The following is an 8,231-nucleotide window of genomic DNA, read 5'->3' as shown; positions in this document are numbered from 1 at the left end:
GAATGAGGAATAATGATCATCCAACTATGACATGTTTTGTTTGGCCAGTAATGCATATGATCCCTTTTTATCATGCTTAATCAATTATTGGTCCCAAATCAACAAGTATGTGAGGAATACACATTTTAACCATAGGCCTCCAAAGATCAATACGTATAAGTACAAAAGTAATAAAATATAAATCTTGGAGAATCATACAACATGTTTGTGGAATGAGTAACACATATTGTTTAATATTACTTAGTGCATGATTAATGTCAACACACATAATTATGAGTCCAATAATTAAAATTAATGCAATTTGAATTATGGGCTCATTTGTGGGCATTTGTGATGGACTAAGTAGAAAAGAAGAACAAATTTGATTATAGTTCAATAAATTATATTGTTCTTTTAAGTCAATTAAACCAAAATCACATCCCTTAATCGCATCAATACATTCCAATGTTCATTTACCAAGTTCAAGTACATCATCAAAAGGTAAAGGGATCCTTAAAAGATCAATATTATTTTTAGTTTCAACCACCTTATTATGAAACATATAAGGAAGAATTACTTTCCCTTGGTGGATATGGTAGAATATATGGTGGATGAAATGAATGGAGTAAAAATAATGAAAAAGGTTGTAATGGATATAGAGCACATGCATATAAATATTATGGAAATAATGGAGATGGTAGAATATAAGATGGATATATAGGTTGTTGTGAGCATGCTTGATTACATTCATTGTGCATACTAGGTGGAGAATTAAAGTTTGAAGAAGTATTTTGTCTTTCCAATGTAATAGAGTAATCCATGTCTTGATCTTCTCAATTTGGAGTTTGAAATTGTTTATCTAAACTTTTCCACTTTCACCCTTATCATGGTGAGACTTACAAATAACTTGTACCTAATTCACCATGTTCTCTTGGTTGTTGGAGCTTTGCACTTTTTATCCTTCTTATAACAAATAGAACAATAAATGGCTAAAATTTTATTCTCAAAATCAAATTGTTCTAAAAATTCATCAATTCTTTTCTCTTGTTCAGACACAGAAATAATATTTGGACATACTCATGAAAATAGAAGATCAATATTGTTTAAGTTGCATTCATTAGGAAAAGAAGGTATAAAAACACCACCTTTGGTTGTCACAATTTCCCCACCAGTTTCTTCTTTTGTTTATAAATTTGAAAGTAGGGGTCTAGGGGTGGCATCCCCTAGTGGGGTCAAGGGGAAATTCCCTTGCCTCTTGTGTTCCCTTCAATATTTGTATTTTTGAAGCATTTTTTTCTCCAAAAGTGATGTACTTGAACAACCTTGAAGATGCACCATTTTTTACATTTTTTTCCAATTACTCACAACAAGTGATGACATAAAATCAACTTTAACTTGTAAGACCTACTTGTAAACTCTAAAATAGAACATCTATATGATTTAATATAGCGCAAACCTTAGGTACCAGAATGGGAAAGGTTGACACTTGATCAGACACTCCCAAAGGTGCACTATTCCTAACTTGAATCACATGCTAACATGCCTTTGAAGCATTTTCCCAATAATGGTGTGAAAATGATAAGCCAATACTGGGGCAAATGAATATGAAATATTTAGCACTTAAAATAAATTTTAGCTCGGTTTATTCATGTTAATCTTAGAGGATAAGCTTGTGAAAAGAATCCAGGTAATATACCATCAAGGGGTGTAGGTTGTGAGTTGAACGATTATGGATGCAACTAGAACACACATAAATAAACCTACAGCAAACCAAAATAGAATCATTGATAGGAACTATCATTTCTTGGTGATGGTAGCTAAAGTGAAAACTAAAACAAACCAAAGAAATTCTAATGACAAGAACTATCACTTCCTGGGGATAGAAATATTAGAAACATAACTTACTTCTTGTAATAAAATGAAAAAATAAAAATAAAAAATTAGGTGAAAAGAATTATTTTATTCTAATTAACAAATTAAATTTGATTTACTTAATATTAATAATTTAGAACCAATCTATTAATTAAATCTAAGAAATACCACTTGAATATTTAATAGATATTAAACTAATATTTAATGATGGTTTATGAAATGAAACAATACCAAGCTTACAATCTCACAAACAATCAAATTATAATTTGAATCTTACTAACAATAATACCAAACTATTAATTACAAATTAACATAATGCATAGAACATTAAAAATATTACAAATGGATAAAGCATTACAAACATAATAAAAACTTCACCGTGCATTCCTAGAGTAGGCCCTTCCTCCAAGTCTACAAGGTGATTGAAATAAGGACAGGTTATACATTTCTTCGAACATCAACAAATATTATTTTTATTCATCACAAAAACAATACAATCAAAACCTGCATGCAATAGTTGCCTTTGTGTATAATAATATATACTATATCATAATATATGTTAGTCTATAATTACAATTGGTCTCCCCTTTTATAAGGGGAATAAAACCCTCCATTCTCAACCATTCCCATATATAGCACCATGCAAGTATAATTATTTCTACCAAAAGCACATGGTGTAATGGTTGAAATGTGGTGGTTGTGACTAGGAGGTTAGCGGTTCAAATCATCAACCTATCATTTTACTTATAATAGGAATCAGTTTTCATAATAGATAGAATTTTCCTTGAAGTTGTTATCAATATCCATGCTTGGTGTAGAAGGGTGAGGTTACATGTCTAAACCTCAGCCCATTACTTTATAACAAATAATATTTCTTCTCTTTTTAGCTACAATTTTTTCCTTGATTTTAGCAACAATCATGTCCCTAATTTTAGCCAGCATATTATCCTTGATTTTAGCCACCATCTTCTCATTGATTTTAGTCTTAAACTAAAAATGAATTTTTTATAATCATAAATAAATATTGGCCTCATATACTTTTTTATTTGATTTCCTTGGTATAATAAATTATTGTAAAATAGAATCAAATGTTAATTAATCATATATCTAACAACTAAAATAAATATTACTTATATATATTGAAATATATCAACTTAAAATGGGACAGTGTTATAAAAAGAAGAATATAGAAATGGAAATGAAAGCAAATAGGAGGGATAAATAAGGGTATAATTTAGGACATAAATATCTCTCATAAAGTTGCATTTCACAATCTAGTGTTGAAGTTGAATACATTTCTACTACAATCAATTTTTCAAATATTTTATGGATTAAGTAAATATTGGAAGGTATGCAAGAAGAGATAACTAGATCTGTTACTATTTACTATGATAACATTAGTGTAATAAATATGTCAAAAAATCTGGTGACACATGCAGAAACAAAACACATGTCAATCAAGTATCATTATTTGAGGGATCAAGTACAAGAAAAAAAAGTGAGGCTTGAATATGTTAATTCTAAAGAGCTAATTGTAGGCATATTTACTAAGTCATTGCCTAAGGATTTCTTTTGAGTATCTAAGTGGTAAACTAGTATTCCTACCCCTTTCCAAAATTCACTAGGTGAAGATGCATACTACATGAATTCATGAATGAATTGTGATATCTTTGTGGAGTTTCCTCATGTTGTGAAGATGACTTTGATGAGACTGTTGAAATATACACATGCAAGGTAAATAGATAACTAGAAGCTATCATAAGTTTCATATTGAAATTTATAACAAATTTTGGCATTTCTCTCAAAGGAGGACAATCATCAAAAAAGAAGAAGTGTACCAAAGCGAGATAATATGAGAAGAACAAAAAGGATGAGAGTATCATGTCATGCTAAAAAAGAATGGGTCAAAAACACACCAACAATTTTATTTTTTAAAATTTAAATAACCTCTATATTTAAAACATACTACATTGATTAGCTAATAGAAAGTTGAAAAGGGATTAAAAGTGAGTTCCATTTACATTTCTTTAAGAAGTAGATTTGACATCTCAACATATTGAAAGGGTTCAGAACACTCAAGTCAAGGTGCTACTAGAACACCCTGTTCAATTTAACCAGGTTGGTAGAATAAAATCTAATTGTTGACTAAGTCAACCTTACCTTTCTATATTTCTTTTCAAAGTGTTTGATTTGATTATTTACATAAGCTATCATAGGTTGATTCAATGCTTAACACCCATATCATGATAATCATTCAATCCCCTAAGGGAACTAATTCTGCACTTTTTAACAAGTTGACCTCTCACCTTAGCACCTAATCCTAATTATCAACATGACCCAATAGAACCAATCAAAACATTAAATATCAATCACAAGTTTGACTATGTCTTACATTTAATCATCTAACTTTATCCTAATACAATTATAAAGTGCCTAGTCAAGCTCTAACCTATAACACCTTTGTTTATTATAGGAGTACTTGCTAACTTAATGATATTGTCTAACCAACACTTTAATAAAATTATAATCAAACAAATATTTAATAAGAGTACTATAATGAAAATAAATAAAATAAATCTCTACCATTTATACATATATTTATATTCAAAAACACAAGTTACTTCACTTTTCTTCCAACTCTATTTAACTCTATCACCTTACTAAATATCTAAAGACTAATAATTCTTATTAAACTTTATTAAACTTCTAAAATTTTAATTACAATCATAAAATACCTATCCAAATAAAAAAAAGAGCTACTTAATAAAACTTAAGCACTAATTGCTAGCTTCTATTTAGTCAATCCTAAGAATCTCCTAAGTCTTACTTAGGAACTAACCTTTCAATCTAATAATTCATTAGTCTACTCATCTTTTAAACACATGAATAGTCAATGTTAAATACTCCCCACAACCTAAAAATTAAAAAAATAAAAATACAATACCAAAAAAAAAAAATTTACTAACTTTAAACTCCTAGTAACTATCCTAACTACTGATTTCCTAAACATCTACTAATCTTCCCACAACTAACTACCTAAGCACCTACCTAAAATAGGCCACTTGGCCACTTGGCCACTTCCCTTTTCTCTTTCCAAGGCTCCTTGGAGAACTTCCCCAAGTCTTCTATGTGCTGCCCAAGCTAGATAAATGTTTCCCAAGGAAGCATGTCCTTCCTCCTTCCTAGAAACTATGCCTCTATGTGAGTAAGGGAGATGTGGTGGTGTTGAAAAGAAACTATGTTTTAATATATTTTTTGAGTTTTCTACTTTGACAAAGGCTGCCCAAGACCATGTGATGCAAGGATGTAAAAGTCAAGGAAGCATTGAAGTCCTCCTTAAATGCATGTAAGAGCTTTTTGAGGCATTAGGAAGTGTATAGACAAGTAAGAGTGAGGTGGAAGGTGCAGTAGGGGATTGGGTAGTTTTAGGAGCTGATGAAAATAGTTATGATATTTTTTTTGTTGACTTTTGTTTGTATTGTGTTTTCAGTCATGAAAGCATGTGTGAATCTTATTGGAGGAGATGAGATGGGTCACATCCCCATACATCCCACTAACCCTTTCTTTTTTTAAAATGGTAGTGATGATATATATGTATATGTATATGTGTGTGTATATATATATATATATATGTATGTATGTATGTATATGTGTATGTATATATATATATATGTATATGTATATATATGTGTGTGTGTGTGTGTGTATATACATATATATACATATACATATATATGTATATACATATATGTATACATATACATATATGAATATATATATATATATATATATATACATATATGTATATATATGTATGTATATATATATATGCATACATATATATATATGCGTGTGTGTACACACACACACACACACACACACACACACACACACACACACACACATATAGTTATGATATTTTTTTGTTGACTTTTATTTGTATTGTGTTTTTAGTCATGAAAGCATGTGTGAATCTTATTGGAGGAGATGAGATGGGTCACATCCCCACACATCCCACTAGCCCTTTCTTTTTTTTAAATGGTAGTGATGATATATATATATATATATATATATATATATATATATAAAGGTCTTATATTGAGGGTATCCTTACATCCATCTATTTTAAAAATCATGTTTATTTTCAAGTACAAAATCTTTAGGAAGAATATCCTTTGTTGTAAGAGAAATTTTGAGGATGAATTAATTGTTTGCCATACATTTTCCAGAAAGCTAATATGCTTTCCTAGAAAAGTATGGATTTTCACAATCTTGTTTTCACCTTGCTTTATATTGTTTGTTTTCTTTTTCTTTTTCTTTTCTTTTGTATCAATGTTATATATCAAATTAGTGGGATCCTATCTTATATCTTACTGTCTCATTAGACATTACCATGAACCCCTTTTTTATAACTTGTCTCCTTAATCCAAATAAATCTGATGGTTAAACATATAAGTAAATAACTCCACATATATGATATCCAATTCTTCAATTACTAGAATCTTTTAAATTTGATAGCTAAACCAAGCATAGTTTTGACATGCAATGAATAAAATCTTTAGGGTATATTGATACGGTCTCTCATTAAGACATCATGTCATATGCAATCTTTCACTACAATATTGCAATCTATAACACAATTGATCATTTTGCATATAAAATAAATTATAAAGAATGACTTAAGAAAGGAATTATTTTATTTTATTTTTTATAACATAAGTGGACTAGCCGCTTCTTATTCATTTTATTCAATCATCTAATTCAAGTACTCCCATAGGAAAGAACCAGCGAAGAAAATCCGAGATCATAATCATTTCATAAATAAGTTAAATAATAACTTTTTACAACATGATCATTATCTCGAGGAGGAATCTCCCCAACACATCAAATTGAAACAACAACTATGAATTTTTGCTTGGCTCCATAACAAGGTAGTCACTATGAGATCTACAAATCTCATCAAGGTAACCATGGAGAAACCAAAAACTGACCAGTGGACAAACAAATTTAACACAAGGACACGTACAACTAGATACTCCCATCCCTAGTTTGCACAATAGGTTCATCATCAAACCAGACTAGGGAGAAGGTTGATTTTTTCAGGTAGTAGAAGTCAGTCACAACACCATAACAAATGCCCTTTTAAGAATAAAATCATGAGAACTTCCATTCTTTCACTTCTTAATTTCCAAAACACCAACATGGTTTGTATTGACGAGTAGGGGCCCATATCACCCTACTCTCTCCCTCTCCTCCTCCTAAGGAGAGACTCTTTATTGCTTAGAGTCCAACTAAAGCCCTTCTCTTGTACATGGCCACTTCTACCCTATCCAAGGGCGAGTAATGCCAACAAAGGCTTTACAATTTCCCTCAAAAATCAAAATGTAAAACATGAAGAAAAACATTTAAGAAACCCATCACAATCCCATCCTTTAACATGTTTCTTTATACATATGAACACACACATGCAAAAACCTACTTGAAGAAATGATAAACAACATGAAGACATGAATTGAAGGATTCCTACCTTCACAAAAGGTTATGGAAAACTAAAATTTGAGAAGATTTATCCTTCCATCTCCTTCAATCCTGACTTTTCTCTCTAAATGTAGAGATTGGGTGAACAATCTTCCACCCTCAAATATGCCACTAAAAAGGCTCCTAACTCAACCAACTACAAATTGCAATAACTCCCCACTTGACTATGGGCTTCTAGAGTCTTCACTTAACCTCATCATTAAGGAAAACTTTATGGTTGAGTATAACTTATCCAACTCATGGTGAAACTCCAATTTTCGCACTAAAGCAAAAATGAGATATTTGAGTGGTCACAAAAGTCAACAAAAGGGGCTAAAGGGGTGAAAAATACCCCCAATCCATACATATACTCCCTAGGCACTTAGCTTTCATAATTTTTTGCCTTTAGGACTATTTAGGGACCTATTAAATTGCTTGAAAATTTTGGACATTCTTAAAAACCCTAGGAATGCAAACTTATCAATAAACCTTAATTAGGGTAATTAATCCCAATTACTAACTAATTTGTGTTAGGTTACTAACCTAGTACAACTTAGATTATTTGGTTGCTTGGCTAATCCTACTTATCAAGCTGATATGCATATACAAATTATGAGTGTCAAGTGACACTATGAAATCACTGTTACAAAATGTTAAACACTTTACGATTATAGAATGATACACACATTCAATTTACAATATAAATAAAATATGAAACAACGTGATCTACATATTTTATTAAAATTAACCCTAGTTTTCACAAAATATACATAGGGTCAAGTTTTGATTCTCCATTAGATTTCTTGGCTAATAATCATGCACACTTCATTTCACACATCAACAATTCAAGAAAAATCACATGT

Source organism: Cupressus sempervirens, chromosome 9 (genome assembly GCF_028749045.1).
Source record: "Cupressus sempervirens isolate cs-2001-9-10 chromosome 9, ASM2874904v1, whole genome shotgun sequence".
Classification (NCBI taxonomy): domain Eukaryota; kingdom Viridiplantae; phylum Streptophyta; class Pinopsida; order Cupressales; family Cupressaceae; genus Cupressus; species Cupressus sempervirens.
This window is presented reverse-complemented; position numbering follows the sequence as displayed.